This window comes from Amblyomma mixtum, chromosome 1 (assembly GCF_055824585.1).
Source record: "Amblyomma mixtum isolate Tamu chromosome 1, ASM5582458v1, whole genome shotgun sequence".
NCBI lineage: Eukaryota > Metazoa > Arthropoda > Arachnida > Ixodida > Ixodidae > Amblyomma > Amblyomma mixtum.
The window spans coordinates 293,353,185-293,370,263 of NC_143012.1; the positions used below are offsets into that span (position 1 = coordinate 293,353,185).

At 51.7% G+C, this 17,079-nt stretch overlaps 1 protein-coding gene across 1 annotated transcript in view; it reads left to right on the plus strand.

Moving 5' to 3' along the window:
* The window catches only part of LOC149372076 (uncharacterized), a 32,430-nt gene that overhangs the window by 11,598 nt on the left and 3,753 nt on the right, over positions 1-17,079 (plus strand). The window lies entirely within an intron of this gene.

The window sequence follows — 17,079 nt, forward strand, 5'->3', positions numbered from 1 at the left end:
CTTAAGGAGCATTGTTTTATAAATGTCAGGAAGGGTGATAATGTTTAGTTCCCTGAAGAGAGGTGCAGTGTGACTATCGTATGCAGCGTTTGCAACTATACGAATTGCCTTTTTTTGTAGGAGGTGAAGTTTAGTAATATTTGACAAAGTAGTTGTACCCCACACTAGGTGACAGTAGTTAATATGTGAAGTAAAAAGGGCACTGAAAATAAGGCGTTTAATGCAAACAGGAGCAAAATATCGCAGTTTGCACAGGATCCCTGTAATGCGACAAATTTTAGTTGCAACTGCATCTATGTGAGCATTCCAGGACATATTTTTTTTCGAACAGAACACCAAGACATTTAACTTGCGATGCTATCTGAATATTTGCAGTGCCGAGATGGAGTATGGCCTGCGTGTCTATGTTACGGTTACACAAAAATAGAAAGGAAAAAAAAAGCGAAACACGAACATGTCGAAAAAAAGGTAACCACGGCAACACAAGCAGTGGTAAATGGGAAAACAACGTTAAGAGCAAATTAAACTGTCGTACATTTCGAACATCACTAGGGCAATAAATGTATACATAGATGTTTTTTAAACTCTCCAGGATCAATGAAAGAAATTATGTTGTCAGGAAGATCATTCCAGAGTTTAATTGCTTTAGGTAATGCAGAAGAATTAAATGACATGGTCTTTCCATATATCCGGTTGAAGCTGAGTTGATTATGTAAGCATTGTGAAGAGCGGAAAGGTGATTCCAGAGGTAACAACGAAGGGCGGGTGGGGACATATTTATGGAACAAACACAGGAGTGAAATGGAGCGACAAATTTCAAGCACCTGTATGTCGATAAGGTTTTTAAGCTGGGAGACACTCCTCAAAAGTTATCTCTATATCTCAAAAGTTACTGCGCTGCCGCGGTGCCTGAGTGGTTACGGCGCTCGGCTGCTGACCCGAAAGACGCGGGTTCGATCCCGGCCGCGGCGGTTGCATTTCGATGGAGGCGAAATGCTAGAGGCCCGTGTACTGTGCGATGTCAGTGCACGTTACAGAACCTCAGGTGGTCGAAATTTCCGGAGCCCTCCACTACGGCGTCTTTCATAGCCTGAGTATCTTTGGGGCGTTAAACCAAATAAACCATAAACCAATGAAAGAGGAGCTAACTACTCGAGAAGATTGTTGCGCGGCTACTCAGGCTGAAGAATGCCTTCTTTGCGTCGATAATTGCGGTTCTGTTTCGTAGGGCCTTCGTTAGCGCTCCTGCTTGCTTGGCGTCGTGGTTACAGGCGACGACCTCTGTGGATTCCCGCAAGGACGGGGCGTTTGCATTCACCCCTTTCTGAGGTGAGGAGAGGGGCTGTCCTCATCGACGGTGCACTGCAGCTATTGCACACGCACACACGAGGGGTGCGAGGTCGAACGTTGCTCCTCGAGCCGCTCGGCCGCGCCGTCGCGCTTCGCCAGCTCCACGCGGGCCTCCGGGATCGACCCGATACCGCGGCGGTCGCATGAAAAGTGCATAGGGGCGCCAGATACGTATAAATAGACACACACTCCTGGCCGACCCTTTGTACGCCACCACCCCACTAGCATCGGACCGCTATTCCCCGATCTTTCTGCATTTTTCCTGCGGTATAGAAAAGGCCTTACGCACGCGTCCCCCTCCCCCACGCCACCTCCTGTCCCGCTCTCTCATTCCAACGTAAGGTCCCCGCAGTGCGTCTATTTTTGACATTTTCTGCGATTCCTTGATTGCCCGCATATGTATTATACACTCACACGCCTGTGTGCGTGCGAACGTGGGTAACCTGCGTCACGAGCGTGAATCCAGCCCGGTCGGCGATGGCTCTCGCGTATCGTGGCCCACTCACCTGCTGGGGCTGTAGGAAAAAAGCTGGGCATAAAACGAGGCAATGGTGCATATGGGACAGAGAGGAAAAGGTATATGTGTGCTCAGACTCGAAGAAGCGGCCTGTATTATGGCGCAGGAGAGAGGAAATAAAGGAGGCAATAAAAAAGAAACGGCAGAGATGATTCGACGCGGCGCGGTGGTCGCCACGGATCAAAGAGAAAGAGGCGGCCGTGCTGGCGACCTTGCACGGTTCGGGGGTGCTGTAGAGGGAGCCTCAGCGCCGAAAGCAATAACCTGGGAAATTTTCAAGAGCTGGCACGAAAAACATGATGCATGGCGATCGTGATGACTTTACTCTCGTTCATAGAATACTGTTCGTCACTGTTATAAGAGCTTCGTTTTTGGCGCACGGAATTTTCGTTACTCCTAATCCAGTTGCTCTCCACACGAATAATTCCCAGCGTAGTGACACTCGCTTTAATTTGCTACCATGGGTCACGCCGAGTGTGAATTATGAGTTACGTAATTTTTCATCTATGTTTCCAAGAAAAGCAGTCGCTAAGAGGCACATAGCTGAACAAGCGAAATAGCTGTGGGGACTGCCATCATTGCATTTAGTCGATAGCACAACAAAGTACGCAGACGTGGAACAGAGGATATTGTCCAGAGGATCCTAATAAACTCTACTTGCTCTGGATAGCCATAGCGACGTTTTACCTGCGACGAAGTAAAAAAAAAAGACTATCAGTGACTATCGTCCGCATCCGCAGCAGGGGCTATGAACATTCGCCATGGTATGCGTGAGGTGTGGGGTTCAATCCGCAGTGCCGGCGGGTACCCAATGGTTTCCAAAGCCTACATGCTTTCCTCTATAGCCTGGTGCTCAGCTTCAATGGGATGGGATGCTCGAGGTGGCTTTGACCCCAGCTCGCGAAGACCGCAAACGACAAACATTGCACCCTCTGACCAAGCTGCTCTTGTTCCTTCTAAATTCGATCAACACCATCGCCACTACTTGCGTTCATTAATTCGAGCTCGTAAAACAGAGATAAGCGTCATGGCTCGGTCGTTTGTTATCAAGTTTTCTTCGGCTTTTTAAAGGGCCGGTGTTTCCTCCGAACGCGTGTTTTCCTGCGCCGTCCCACCCACCGCAGCGAGTCGGCAGAGCCACGATGTTGGTGCCCAGGCAGCGTGTCGTGGGATATCCAGGAATGCAGCCCGCCCCCTCAGGCGGCATTCCCGAGCGATCGTCGGCACTGACCACGCGGCCCCAATGGCGGCAGCCGGGCCGCTGCTTTCCGGCTGACCTTCCCGGTCGTGGCGGAAGTCGGCGGTGCAGGCAGGCGCCGGTTCAGTGTCAAGAGCGCCGCGCCGTCGGGACACGCCGTCTCGAGCGGCCGCCGTACCTCCATCTCGGAAGCTGCGTCGTGCTCTTCCTCCTTGCCGCGCCCGCATGGAATATTAATTGAGCCGAAGGGACATCCTCGAAGGCCCGGCGTGCGTGGCACATCGCGACCGGGCCCGCGTGCTGCGCCTTCGACGGTGCTCACGCGCCGGGAAGATCGGCGGTGTCGCCGATCGCGTGCTGCTCCCGTTGCGGCCTCCGTGGGCTGTCAGGGAGGCACGGACGAGGAAACGCCGACTTCGTTAGTGCGTGTGTGTTCTGTGTGCCCGGTGTTACACGAAGTGAAGCGTGTGCCGACCGGGTTCCCGCTTGCGCAATGGAAACGAGTCAATCCTGGCCACCGCCGCGGAGATTTCTTCGCCCGACAAGAGTGGGCCTCTTACGGCACACGGTCGCTTATCTGGCACGAAGGCAAGGCATTGGGACGAAACTTTTTTGGGAAGGAGCTATACAGCGCCCCTGGCAACGGTCGCCCACTATATGTACGACAGCTGCCCCGACAAGAAAACGTTGCGTTCGCTCGACAAATGCGGGATGGGGGTTATGTGGGACGCACTTGTACAGAGGGCAAAACGACCGAGCTGTGTGTTCCGCAGCTCCCAAAGTCGCTGCGACCGGGAAGGCAATACATGACGACGAAGTCCTAAGGAGTCTAAATGGACATGCTTACATCTAGACCATTTCTAACCAAATGTTATCGCTAGATATCTCGTGTTCATCCCCAAACACATCCAGAACGTGTTCTAAACAACCGTTTTGCCCTCTGTGCATGCTCTCGCAGGTATTCCAAGCGACGACCGAAAGTTTGATTAGCTTGCGCCGATTGATTGAAAAACTTTATTGAGCTCTGAAAATGCTGATGCGCTTCCTCGAGCTCCGCGGAGGAGCCCTTAATCCTTAGCTTGTGCCAAGTACCCTGCCTTAAAAACACCCCTGGCAGTCAGGCTAACTACTAATTAGGGAATGGAATGCGGTTATATGTTAGCCTGTGATGTCGTTGAAACCACTCAATCGCAAATTTAGCGATTCGTCAATTAATGTGACGACAGTTGAGAATCGCGAGTTTTACGGAGAGCATCTGTCGGCCGGCATCATGTGATCGTTCGCCGGCATAACCCACGAAATGTCATTAAAGCGACTGCAAAACGCTGTCCAATAAGTGTGTCCGAGAGAGGCAAATCTGAATCTTTGCTTGTCGTCTGGGAAGTGTAAAGGCTGTTTCTCAGCTGTTAGTCGAACGACTCAGAAGATGCTGCCTTCACTGAGTATAGTTGGGGAGAAAGGCTAGCCGACGGCGTGAAAAGCGCAACATACGAAGACGTCGGAGAAGTCACCGCGGAGACCGAGTCCGAGAGAGCCTCTACGAAGGCAGAGAGCGCCGGCGAAGGCTCGAGCCACAAGGCGTCCAGCTGCGCAGCGATGCGGCCAGAGCGTCCGTACTGCGTGAAAGTCAAGGCCCAGAGACGCGGCTGTGCCGTTGCCCCAAGGCGCGCGAGAGCGCGTGCACGGAGAGGAAATCGTCCGTGTCTGATGGCCGTCACCCACTGACCATGGCCATGACGATAGATGCAGCTGAGAGATGGACAGGGAGAAAAAGAAGAGGCAAAGAAAAGAAAAAGGAAACACCATACTATCCGCTTCACGGTGCAGCCCAAGGACTCGCCGGCGTACCGCTCGATGGAGGATAGCCAGGGAGCAGACACCAACAGTCCGAAAGAAAGGATCAGTGGATGAAAAAGAAAAGGAGCAATGCCAGAAAGAAAGAAGAAAGAAAGCACGCGGGAAAGAGAGTATCTGGAGCACCTTGGCCGAGAAGGTAAGCGCATTACACATTTGGAAAAACGGCCGTCGGCGGCGGCGGCGGCTGCGCGCAGATCTTCTCCTCGGTCCCGTAAGCGGGGTCTGCCGAGCGTGTGCTCCTGTGGACCATCCGACCAGAAACAAGGCGTGCGTCCGAGCGTGACATCTTGCTCCGAGAAGGAAAATATAAACAAGCAAGAAAGGAGCGCATGGGCACAAAGAGAGCAGAAAAGTCAACAGCGACTCCTTCAAGAAGAGGGAAAGCGAAAGCGCCTCTCTTGGATTGAAAGTTGGCGAGCGCTCTTGATGGATTCGGTCTGGACGCCGAAAACGGCTTCGAGAGCGGCACGCGCGACTCGCGGCCTGCGTCGTTGACGCTGGGGGTCACGGGATCCATCCCATCCTCCGCGCAAGCTCTCCTTTTTTCGCCGCTTATTTCTTATACCCCTGAAACTCGAGCTTCGAGCGGAGGTGTCTCCACCGGCGTCGTCATTCTCTTTCGCGCTCACTGCTGTGGTCGTGGCGGCGTCTTTTCGGGCCGCCTAATGGTCCTCCGTGAATGAAGCGGCAGCTGGATGGCAAGTCATATGAAACTGGCTTACGGTCTTCTTCCTCCTCTTTCTCCGGGGGTAAAAGGATGAGACGAGCGGGATACCGTGCGCTTTACGAACCGTGACCGAGCATTCGCCCAGCGGCGCCCACGACTCTCTTTGTCGGGGGAATGGCGCAATCTCCGCCGCGTGAGCCCGTCCGTGGATTAGCGCCGCGTTTGCCGGCGACGCCGTTGAGCAAGAATCACGCGTGGTTGTTACACGCCTACTATTTCTGACGACTTCAAAAGACGGCTATTGAGAGCAGGGAACATGTGTAAAGAGGAATTCGGTCGCCACCTGCGTCAGACACCCGCGGTAGTGTGGCCTGGCTGCAAGTCACATTCACGGCGGGAAGCGTCCGGGACATGAAAAGAATCAAGAATTTTCGTGCACTGGATTTTGAGAACGGCTGCTAGCAGCTGACGCTGGTGGCACGAAGAGCCTTTTTGAAAAAAAAAAAAGAAGAAACACGCGGACTGAATTCGCAGAGCATTGAAACTACGACTAACGTTGGCTCACTTGAACTGAGCTGGCCTAGATCAAGGTATATAGGTTATGCACCGTCTGCGCCGAAAGTAACCAGATTGGCCTTACCCTTCTCATGCCGTCAGAGGAATTTTCATCACCCTGAGGAGGATAGCGATAGCGCACGTTCCCAGCACGCGCACCCTAAACACAGATACGTTGATATGGGAGTAAAAAGGGAGTGAGTTGTACTCTGGAGGACAGCGCACTCCTCTTTTTGCTCCTTTGTGGTTAGAGTGCAAGTGATCTTCGTAGCCGATAACCGCAGCGTAGCCGACCTGCCGGATGCCAGTTCTCGGAACGGTCATGGCACTCCGGTTACATTTTGGCAGAGACGGTACTGTTCTCAACGCCCTGTGGTTATCGAACCCTGCATCTGGACGCCGTAGTGAGCTGCACTTTTTGCTCGAAGTAGGGAAGCATTCATAAAGAGATAATTTGAAGGAAGAATGTTCGGCCACTCGAGCTATGCAAGTATAAGCCGTAGCTGCCGCGTATTTCCTGACACAAAACGGAATCGCTAGTGCGTCGAAATTTATTTCGCTAGTGCGAAATAAGTGCGTCGATCACCTAGTGGCACTCTGAGCAGTGTCCCGAAAGAGCCCACGCTAAACCTTAATTATTCAGTTCGCGTCGCCGTATTTGGGCTGCGGCACAACAAGCCGGCACTGCACTGCGTCTAGAAGCACTCGAGGAAGGGGAAGAAAGTGCGCAGACTCGTCGACGCCAGCGCGTGGCCTCGACCCGTCGTCCCAAGGGTCGGGGCGCATTTTGTCGCCGCGGACAATGCATCTTTGTTTCCGTGTTCCCACGCAGAGACGCCGGTGTCGCGCCGGTCCAAGGGCAGCGACCTTCCACGGAGTGGCGTTGCGGAGGTCGCCACTCGAGAAGGCGCGGCCCTCTCCCACCGGCGGCCGTCAGCGGTGGCCCGTCTGTAAGATGCGCAGTGTTTGCCGCGGCGATGTAGTGTGCAGCCCAGTTCCATGCGGAATCCAGCGAGCCACCCGTGTGTGTGACCTTCTTAAAGAGATGCCGGCCGAGATGAGTGCGCGCCGTCGAGAAAGAGGAGGACGAGGCGCAACACTCCGCACTGGGAGTGCGCGGTGCATTGCGCTCGGCAGTGCGCGGCCATCACGCCGCCACATCGGGAAAGGCACTTGTGTGCAGGGGACAGCGCGTAATGGGCCGTCTCCTCTGTAGGAAGCGACCGCGGGGGTATTTTACGTGCATGGGGGTCGCGACATCAGGTGACGAATGCTTGCGCGCGCGGCCAGGTGGTGTCGTATACGGGCCGTGCGTCTCTTTGTCGTCCTGAGCGCTTAACTTTCTATGCTCCGTTGATGTGTTGCTGCGGCTGCAGACCAGGCCAAAGTCAACGGCGTTGGGAGCATGAACTTTTTAGGCAGTCAGGGTTTAAAAAAAAAGGCAGCACTTATATTCAAGTGGGGGAGGGGGGGGGGGATATGCGCGCTCAAATGGCTCTAGCAACATGCTGATGTGATGCTAAGGTGGGACGTCCACATGTCAAGTTGTTCTTGTTACCAACGAAAAATGACGGGAGCGAGTACAGAATGAGAACAGTATACCTTCACACTGAGTGAGAAAGGGACACAGGGTACGATGTGGACAGAGGGTTTGTTCATATTGCTCACTTTGTTCATTCTTCTAGCCGTTGAGAATTGTTCATCTGCCATGATGTGCTAATGGTCTCAAGGTCGCACTACATTTCCATTAAGCCCCAGTTTCACGTTTTCATTTCAATGCGGCGTGGAAAGGCAGTAAAATGCTCTTAATTACGGCCTGCAAAGTTATTCTTGACTAATAAGGGGGTTAATTGCCTGCTTAAACGTTTATTCACGTTGCTCGCCACGATTGACGTGTTAATTAGGCGGTAGAAGAATGTAGCGTCGAAGTTTCCAAATTGATGACTGAGAAGTGTGGGCGTAAAGCAGAGGCAACAGCGTTGACCGATAGTGGCTAAAATGACTACCGCGTAACTAACGCAACCAGGCTAAGTCTTTCACCGGAAAGAGAGGCAAGAACAATTCAAATAGGCCCAGTTTGGGCCCTATGTAGTACTTGCACACTAGGGAAAGGTAACTCGGAAAGATGTAAGAAAAAAGAAGCGAATGTGCAGATCGGTGCTTGTAAAAATTAACAGGTACAGACGAGAGTAATGCATGCGATCCCGCCGTTACCTCTCGTACTCTCGTATCTCCCACCAGCTGTCGGTTCTTATTTTACGGCGTGGCGCCGATATCGCCTCGCGTAGCAACGGAATCTACACCATGAACAGAAAGGAGTAAAACGGAAAGCAAGCCCTGTTCTAGCGCATTCTAGAGGACAGCTTACTCCATTTTCACTCCCATGCAGACCTATTTGTGTTTAGAGTATACCGCAGGCCATAGCGAGCGCACGTTGTAGCACTGCGGCGTTCTTGGCGCTCAAGCATCCAGTTCGCGCGCGAAGCAACTTCTCGGAGCTCCGTTGCAAGTTTACGCAAGGCGGTCTGTTTGTTTGTATCATTGGGGCCTGCTCCCTCCCGGCTTCTCTCATTCAGCGAGGCATGCGAAAGGGGAGCGGCTCCGTCACATGGCGGCTGCCTTACATGCACGGCCTGCGTGCTTTCCTATTGCGCCTCGCTTTCCTCGTGCAGTGGACGTAACACGCCGCCGGCGTAAGCAGCTCCCGAGGCGAGATCGCGAAACTGGAACGGGAATCTCGTGCCGGGGCCCGAAGCGCCAACTGGTCGCCGTTCCATTTTCCGAGGACAGAGCGAGGCGCGGATGCCGTCCAACGGCACACGAGGGAGAGGAGGTCGTACAAACCCTCGGCGCGCTGCCATCGCGGTACTGGCAAGAATGCTCGCACAAAAACACGCAAATTTTCGACGGCTCAGTACATCAGCGAGCGAAGAAATTATTTGAAAGATGAAAATTCTTTTTTGAACTTCTAAGTCCTCTGAGCGCCAAGAATGGCAGGATGGTTGGTAAACTGGCTTTTGGGGAAAGGAAATGGCGCAGTATCGTTCTCGGATATCTCGGCGGACGCCCCAACCGCGCCGTAAGGGAAGGGAGGAAGGTAGGAGTGAAAAAGAGAAAGAGAGAAAGAGGTGCAGTAGTGGAGGTCTCCGGAATAATTTCGACCCCCTGGGGATTTTTAACGTGCATTGGTACCGCACAGCACCCGGGCCCCTTTTGTGTTCCGCCTCCATCGAAACGCGGCCACCTTACTTTGAATTGTGTGGTAATAGCAGCTATAGTAGGATAGAAGTTTAAAAAGCAGCAATTATTAACACAGCTAAGTGGATGCCAACGAGTAATTACGCCCTTATTACTGTATTATTCCGCTGGCCAAATCTTATAGTAAACTAAATCAAATTTTTAATGTTTTGTATATTAAACGAGCCAGGTGTCAAAATATCAGAGCTTATAAATTTTTCTCGCGAATAGCTTCTTGCTTAGGCAACAGGAAAAGTTTTAACAACGGGCTACTTTTTTCCCGTGGAGGATTCTTTGAGGCGGTCCTTAATGTGGAACATGGGCACAGCTTCACTGCAGACTGAAGTTGTAACCGACTGTGTAATAGTAGCGATTAGAATCGCATGATTTAAAAATTTCGACGTTGCTAGGTTAGTCCGTCGTGCATATGGCCAGCACTGTAACGGCGAGCTAAGAAGCAGCTTTTGGGAATATTTACGCACACACAAGACAGGGCGTGAAAGGAGACACACACGGGCGCTAGCAGAGGCGTCGCCATAATGGCCGCCACCGCGGATAGTAAAAAGTGGTCAGTGAATTATTTCTGTACGCCGCGACAAGTCGGACGCCTCTTGCAATATAATCGCAGGCTGCCACCACGGTGGTGTCGTTTTAATGCTGGAAATGCCGTTTAGCGGTGATTGTCGACGCAACACGAGGCATTCAAACCCTTCGAAGCCAAATAAAATCACGGAAATACAACTTAGCCCAAATAGAACTCATGCTATGGGCTGTTACTTAGTGAAGAAAGTGGCGCGACAATTTTTAAGCCGCCATTACAATGCCTAAACACGAGAGTTCGTATTTGGCTTGGTCTGTGCTCGGAGGAGAACAGGGATTTGGTTGCTGTTTAGATCTCTCCGGAGCGAACCATCAGAACACCTAAAAATTGTCCTGTTGTTTTTAGGACACACGCCAAGTGAAAAGCGTGCTTTTGGGCACGGTTTTAAGATAAAAGAAAGTGATGAAATAATGCGGAAGCAGACCATTTAAAGAATACAACCGGCACAATGTCGGAGCGTCTACTCTGTCAAACTCAGCAACCTGCAGAAATGATGATAGTTTGACTTGTGCAAGCTTTGTGGTGTTGGTATTACACTGACGTTGAAACAGCCTATGACATGCATGTTAGCTGCGGAATATGACCAGTTCTATGACATTTCTATTACGCTCTTTGTCAAGCATGCAGTATAATTAAGAGAGCGCAAACGCACAAACCCAAGCCTGTAGCGCGATCACGAAAGATGGCGTGACGTCGCACTGTTTTTCACCAAGTTCAACCTAAGCTTCGTTTATGGCCCCCAAACTAAACGTACAGACACTTGAGCAGTGAGACAACAAATTTGTTTTCTCCATAATAGCACGGTTGAAGAAAAAAAAAGGGGGTATTGTTTTAGCGTAATTAAACCGAGTAGACGTTAGGTAGCATGTGTTTATTTTTAGCCTCTTCTGGCATCTGGATGTGCAGGCAATTTCGTTTCTCGCTCTTCATCTTCACACCCTCGCTCCACTGGGCGGCAGCTGGCACGGCGCCCTCCTCTCATTGGCTACATCTGGCGCGACGCTCCTCACATTGGCTACAGCTAGCGCGATGCCCTCCTCCCATTGGCTACAGCTGGCGCGAAGCCCTCTTCCCATTGGCTACAGCTGGCGCGACGCCCTCCTCCCGTTGGCTACAGCTGGCGCGATGCCCTCCTCCCATTGGCTACAGCTGGAGCGACGCCCTCCTCCCGTTGGCTACAGCTGGCGCGATGCCCTCCTCCCATTGGCTACAGCTGGCGCGACGCCCTCCTCCCATTGGCTACAGCTGGCGCGACGCTCCTCCGAACCTACCCGAGGTTTCCTGAGTTACTCTGAGGCTTCACAAAAGATTCTTGGCCTGGTCCGGGTTAATTAGTATTTTCGCGCTAAAAGCAAGTGGTGCAGGCAGACAGAGAGCACCCACAGTCGGCCGCTACCTTGCTGACCTTCGGCGATAGCAGCTAGCGAGAGTAACGCACAGGCGAACACCAATAGCGCTTGACACGTTGAGGGCCGGCGGAGACTGAAAAAGAATTAAACAGCCTGGCTTAGAACAGCCTGGCTTAGAACAGCTTGGCCTAAAACAGCGGGAACGAGAAGACAACGCACGATGCACACTAAAACGCACAGTGCCAAACCGTTTTTGTGTGCCGTCTGTTTTAATACACTGCTTGTGTTGCGGCTACGTTCATCCTGTTTCAAGGCAAAAGATTCGGTTCCGCCGGGTTATGCAAAGTGCTTCGTAAGTTAGGCTCAGTTTCGCTCACGTATGCGGTAAATGAAGCAGGCTGATGTCCAGCTCGGACGACAGTAAAGCATCAGGTGTACAAGAAAGAGAGGGAGAGAGCGTAGAAAAGGGAAAGGCTTGGTGGTTAACCGGACCAAGATCCGGTTTGCTAGCCTTGGCGTGAGAATGAGACAACAAAAAAGCGGAAGGAGAAAAGAAGAGAGAGAGAGAGTGTGTGTATGGTGTAGAAGTAAGCACGAGTATATATGACCTCGCGAGTATTTAAGCGAAGTAATGGAGTGGAACGTATATAGGGATGAAATATCATGCTGCGATGCGCTAAAAAGGGAGAACAAAAAAGTGAAAACTTTCAGGCCTAACACCATCCCTAAATGCCGAGATCACATGTGAAAGCATACCAATAATACGCTAAAAAATATTTAATTCGCTCCCATTCTAATCATACTTTACCCGAAAGCGTAAAAGCATGATATTATTAGCGGGGTGATTGTAATTCACTGTCATCACTGAAATCAACGTTGTCAAAATGATGGTCTTTCTGGCTTGATCTTTGGAACGCTGCTTCGTACACGTTGGCTTAGCCCTCAAAACGGCCTCGTCGGTGACTTCTCTTGGGGAAGATTGCCCCTTTGCTGCCGTTGCTTTCTGACTTGATAACGTGTCGATGGTGCTCACGACCAGCCAGCGCTCTTACATTGTCTCGGCACGCAACACAGTCCCTCTGGCGAAGTTTTAGGGACGAGGCCGAACAATACTGCTCGGGAGAACAACATGCTCATCTCGATTTACTTAGCAAGCAATGTAGAGACAGCGTATTGCGGGATTAAGTGTGTGAGCAACGAGGAGTTCGGCTTCATTAGCAGAAGAAAAAAAACAATTTGCGGTTGTATTTTATGTGAAAGTAGTCATAAAACGTATTTATAGATTGCCTGAACCAAAAAAAAAAAAGACCTTTCATGCATATAGGCGAAAAATAATAGTGCTCTCAGCAACACGAGCATCAGTAGTGGCTGGAAGTCACTGCGTAATTTATGTTAGCGGGGATGTTCGAACTGCACCCTCGCAATTTCATTCACTCCAATGGTAGAAGAGTCCCCACAATTCTTCTGTAACTGGCTGAATACCAAGTAGAGAACTGCGGGGCTTAAGGGGAGCTATACCAGCTGCCATCTACGCAGAACGCAGCAGTGTCACTTCGAGAGGAGCAGAAATCTCAAGCAAATATACGGCTTTTTTATTCTTTTTTTCTCAAAGTGCGTTGACCTCAAGGCGTTGCTGTTGTCTTTGGCGCATGACATTGCGACTTCGTTACACTCTTGTCCCGTTTTCTCCGCCATACATTGGTAGTAAAATACGGATCGCAACGAAGCATCCCTTACTCGCAGTTGGAACTGCTCACACCTGCAGTGTTCCCTTGGCTGTTCTGACAACAAAACGCAAACAGAAAAGAACCATCGACCTTTGTGTCTGAAGTTTGCTCTGGATTGAAGTGAGTTCAGCTCGAACTGGTTCACTCACCTTACGTGTCAAGGGCCGGGTAGAACAAAAAAAAAACAAAAAAACAACCAAAAGAAAGAAAAAGAGGCAAGGATACGCAGTCGAGGTGAAAGAGCCAGCAGATTACAGGGGTTCACGCGCAACCTCCTGCGGCACATAGCGCGCCTCGCTCACGACTCCGAGACAGCCGACGTGCCTGGAGTCGAAGAGCGACAGCGACGATCGCGTTTTCTGTACCGCCGATATAGCTTCCCGCGTTGTTTCGAATTCGAAGCGGAGAGCCGCTACGAAGGAGTAAAGAAAGGAGCAGAAAAAAAAAGAAGACAGGAAATAAAAGCGCATAGGGAGAAAGAAAGAGAAAAAGGGGATCTCCGCACGGCCGGACTACGCGGTGGTCCCCTTCATTTTCAGCGACTCCGCGGTTGCGGCGTCGCGCAAAAATCGCGCCCGTCCTTCCTTGCACGGGATTACGGAGGCGCTTCGAGGGCATAGCGCCACAGGTCGCTGCCGCTTCTCGGCGGCCGGGGAATGTGGGTCAGCGACGTGGGATGCCTTCGGATATGGGGTAAACACAGGGATAGAGCGCCGCCGCGACTTGCCTCGCCCGAGGGGCCTTGATCTTGAAAGAGCCGCCATCGGCTCCTCCTTGCCTCGCCTGCAGCGGAGGCCCCAGATACGTAATCCCCCGGCCGCCGTTGGCCCGTTGCTCGGGGGCGCCCGGAGGATCGGTAATTCAGGTCTGGCTGGGAGCGTTGCCCTAGACTGCGTGTCGCGCGCGCGCGCACGCCGTTCCGTTGCGCCCTCGACGGCATCGCGGGGCGCAATCTGCGCGCGCCGCGGGCGCCGAGCGAGTTTTGTGTTTGTGTTGTCGCGCGAAGAGAAGGAAGGCCCTTTCTTTTGCTTCCTCCGGAGCAGCGCCGCCGCTCGCGTCAAGCGCGTCCTGTTCGGGGGGCGATAACGATGCCCTGCCATCGGTTGACGCTTGCGACTCGTTTCTTGCGGCCTCGCGCTGACGACGACGACTCGCGCCCCGGCAGCTCGTCGCCTGTAGCTGCGCCGGGCGCGAACGTTCCTGACAGTCCCGAATGACGCCTCCCCCACCCCTCCTTTTTCTCTCTAGAGGACGTAACTGCGCCCTCACCCCGCTGTACGCGTATACAGGCAGAAAAACCGAGAACTGTGCCGCTCCACTTTTGAGAAACGCTCGCATTGGTATTCATCATGCGGATGCCGCCGCCGACGAAGCAGTGAAGGCAGGGAGAGGCGCTGCCAACTGACGAGGAGAACTGGGCCTTTGTGCGTGTGCACACACAAAGGAATTGCGTACATCAACGCGCGGAGAATTCCATCGGCATCGATACGTGATTCTGTGCAGCGTCTTCTGTTTATTTTCTTGTTACCCGCCTCTGCTGAACAGCAGTAGCCTAAGGGATCACGCTGCCGCTCATCTTTCCGGCGGAGACGCCGGTTTAGCAACCTGACACTAAACGACGCCTGTCCGTACATACACCTGAAGGATGTGTAGAAACTTGGCGGTGAACCGCCCTGACCGCTGTGCAGAAAACAAAGCTGAGCGGCGTGTTCGTTAAGTTTTCGCAAAATCTCTCTGAATGGTTATTTAGCATAACCTGCTTACGGAACGCTTACTCACTGGCAGCTTCGGCGTCCATCAGAGTAACAGCCTGGGGCTACAAATGTCTCTTGGTATTGCCTAAGCCCGGCGCATCTCCACTTGATACCTACTGTATTCCGCTTTGGTATCCGTGCTGCTCCTTCTGCGAGACTGTCTCGCAAAGGAAGAGCAGTTCACAATTGGTAGCGAGGTACTGGAAGTGGTAAGGGAATATGTCTACTTAGGGCAGGTAGCGACCTCTGATCCGGATCATGAGACGGAAATAACTAGAATAATAAGAATGGGGTGGAGCGCAAATGGCAAATTCTTTTGGATGATGAATAGCAGCTTACCAATATCCCTCAATTCAAAAGTATACAACCTCTCTATCTTACCCGTACTCACCTGTGGGGCACAAACGTGGAGGCTAACGATAAGGGTACAGCTTGAGTTCAGGACAACGCAGCGAGCATTGCAAAGAAAAATGATAGGTGTAAAGTTGAGAGACAGGAAAAGCGCAGAGTGGGTGAGGGAACAAACGTTTGTTAATGATATTTCTAGACAAAATTGAGAGGAAGAAATGGGCTTGGCCAGGGCATGTAATGCGAAGGCAGGATAACCGCTGGTCCTTAAGGGTAACGGAGTGGATTTCAAGAGAAGGCAAGCGTAGCAGGGGTCGGCAGAAAGTTAGGTGGGCGGATTAGATTAAGAAGTTTGCGAGATGCGATGGGCTCAGTTGGATAAGGACAGGGTCAGTTGGAGAGACATGGGAGAGGGCTTTCTTTGCCCTGCAGTGGGCATAGTCAGGCTTATGATGATGATGATGATGATGCGTGCTGCTCTCTTCTTGGCCACCGATAAAAAGCTTATGTAGCTGTTGCTATGAGAACTTGTGTAGCCGCAGCTTTGCTGGTCCAGGAGCAACCAACCCACGCTACGTTTAGTCTCTCTCAAAGCGTGCTCTTCGCAAAATCCCGTTCCCGAATGCGAGCACCATCTGGCGCGCGCCAGAGATGCATGACAGCGTTGTATAATACGACACTGCCATTCTCTGCTTTGGTGAGGTCGGGGGCCAGTGCTTTGACGTCACCAGTCGGACGGTGACAACATTAAGGAGAGACAGATTGTGGAGAGAAGCTGCTCAGAACTTGACTTAGATGTCGTTAGAATTGCGATTGGAAATTACGTGGAACTTTGCATACGAGTATTGTAGAATTATAGACAGTATATTATGAGCTTTCTTGCAGTTCTGTAAACGCGGTACCTGCAGCCTCCCTTCCAAGCACGAACAGTCTGTTCATGCTACCACGTTGTTTTGGCGTTGCTTTCGCCCGTCATGAAATGCTCGCGACCTTGCCGCTCGTTCCCTTAGCAGAAATGTTGACTCGCAGACGCTACGCACTAAGCGAAGTAGGAGTGGAATAGGCTATTCATTGCAGTCCATTCATTCCACGAAGATCGCGACTGCTGCTTAGCAAACAAGCACGCTGGCTCGCGTCTGGGGAACCCACAGAAAGCTGCGAGTCTCAACGAGGTTAATGTCACGACGCTCACTGCGTGTGAAGCAGCTTTCCGTTAAAGACGGCGGAGATTAATTGCGAGCTGCTGATAGAAGCCGAGAAGTAGCCTGCCTATAAACGCGCCTCATTTCACAACGTGGGCAACATGCGCCCGCAGGTCATGCATATGTGACGAGGCAGGCCTGCCTGGATAACGCATCCATAACGGCCCTTCGTTCTTCGTATGAGAATATGGCGCTTACATTTTGCACACCCTCCTCTCAATGGTGGGCACGTTGTGTGTTCACCACCGCCTGGCACACTTTCTGCGCTGTTTCTGCATATTGTTTCTGCTTTCTGCACGTTGTAGTTCTGGTATTCGGAGCCGACGTTATGAAGGTGTTTCCTTGGAAGCAGCAATTTTTAGTTGAAAGAGGAGAATAGTCTCATAGCACAACACAATTACAAACTCAGTCCATTAACTGGAACGCCTGGTGTTTGCATTCCATAGAGGTGAATAAGCCCTTGCATGCATTAGACGAGTATACTTGACTAAGCGCTCGCATTATTAGGTTCACTTAAGCTCACAAGCTGGCACACTGTTCTGTGCGTGGGCGTACTCTTTATCACAAGCGAACATATCTCCTTACCATGCAGTACTTTGCAAGATGCCTCCCCGCAGCAGGGTAAGCAAAGAGGCTATGGTGCTCAGCTGATTCTTGCTAAACCTCTTTAGAATGAAAATGCGCTTCATGAAGAAGTTTCCGTGCTGCGCAATACTA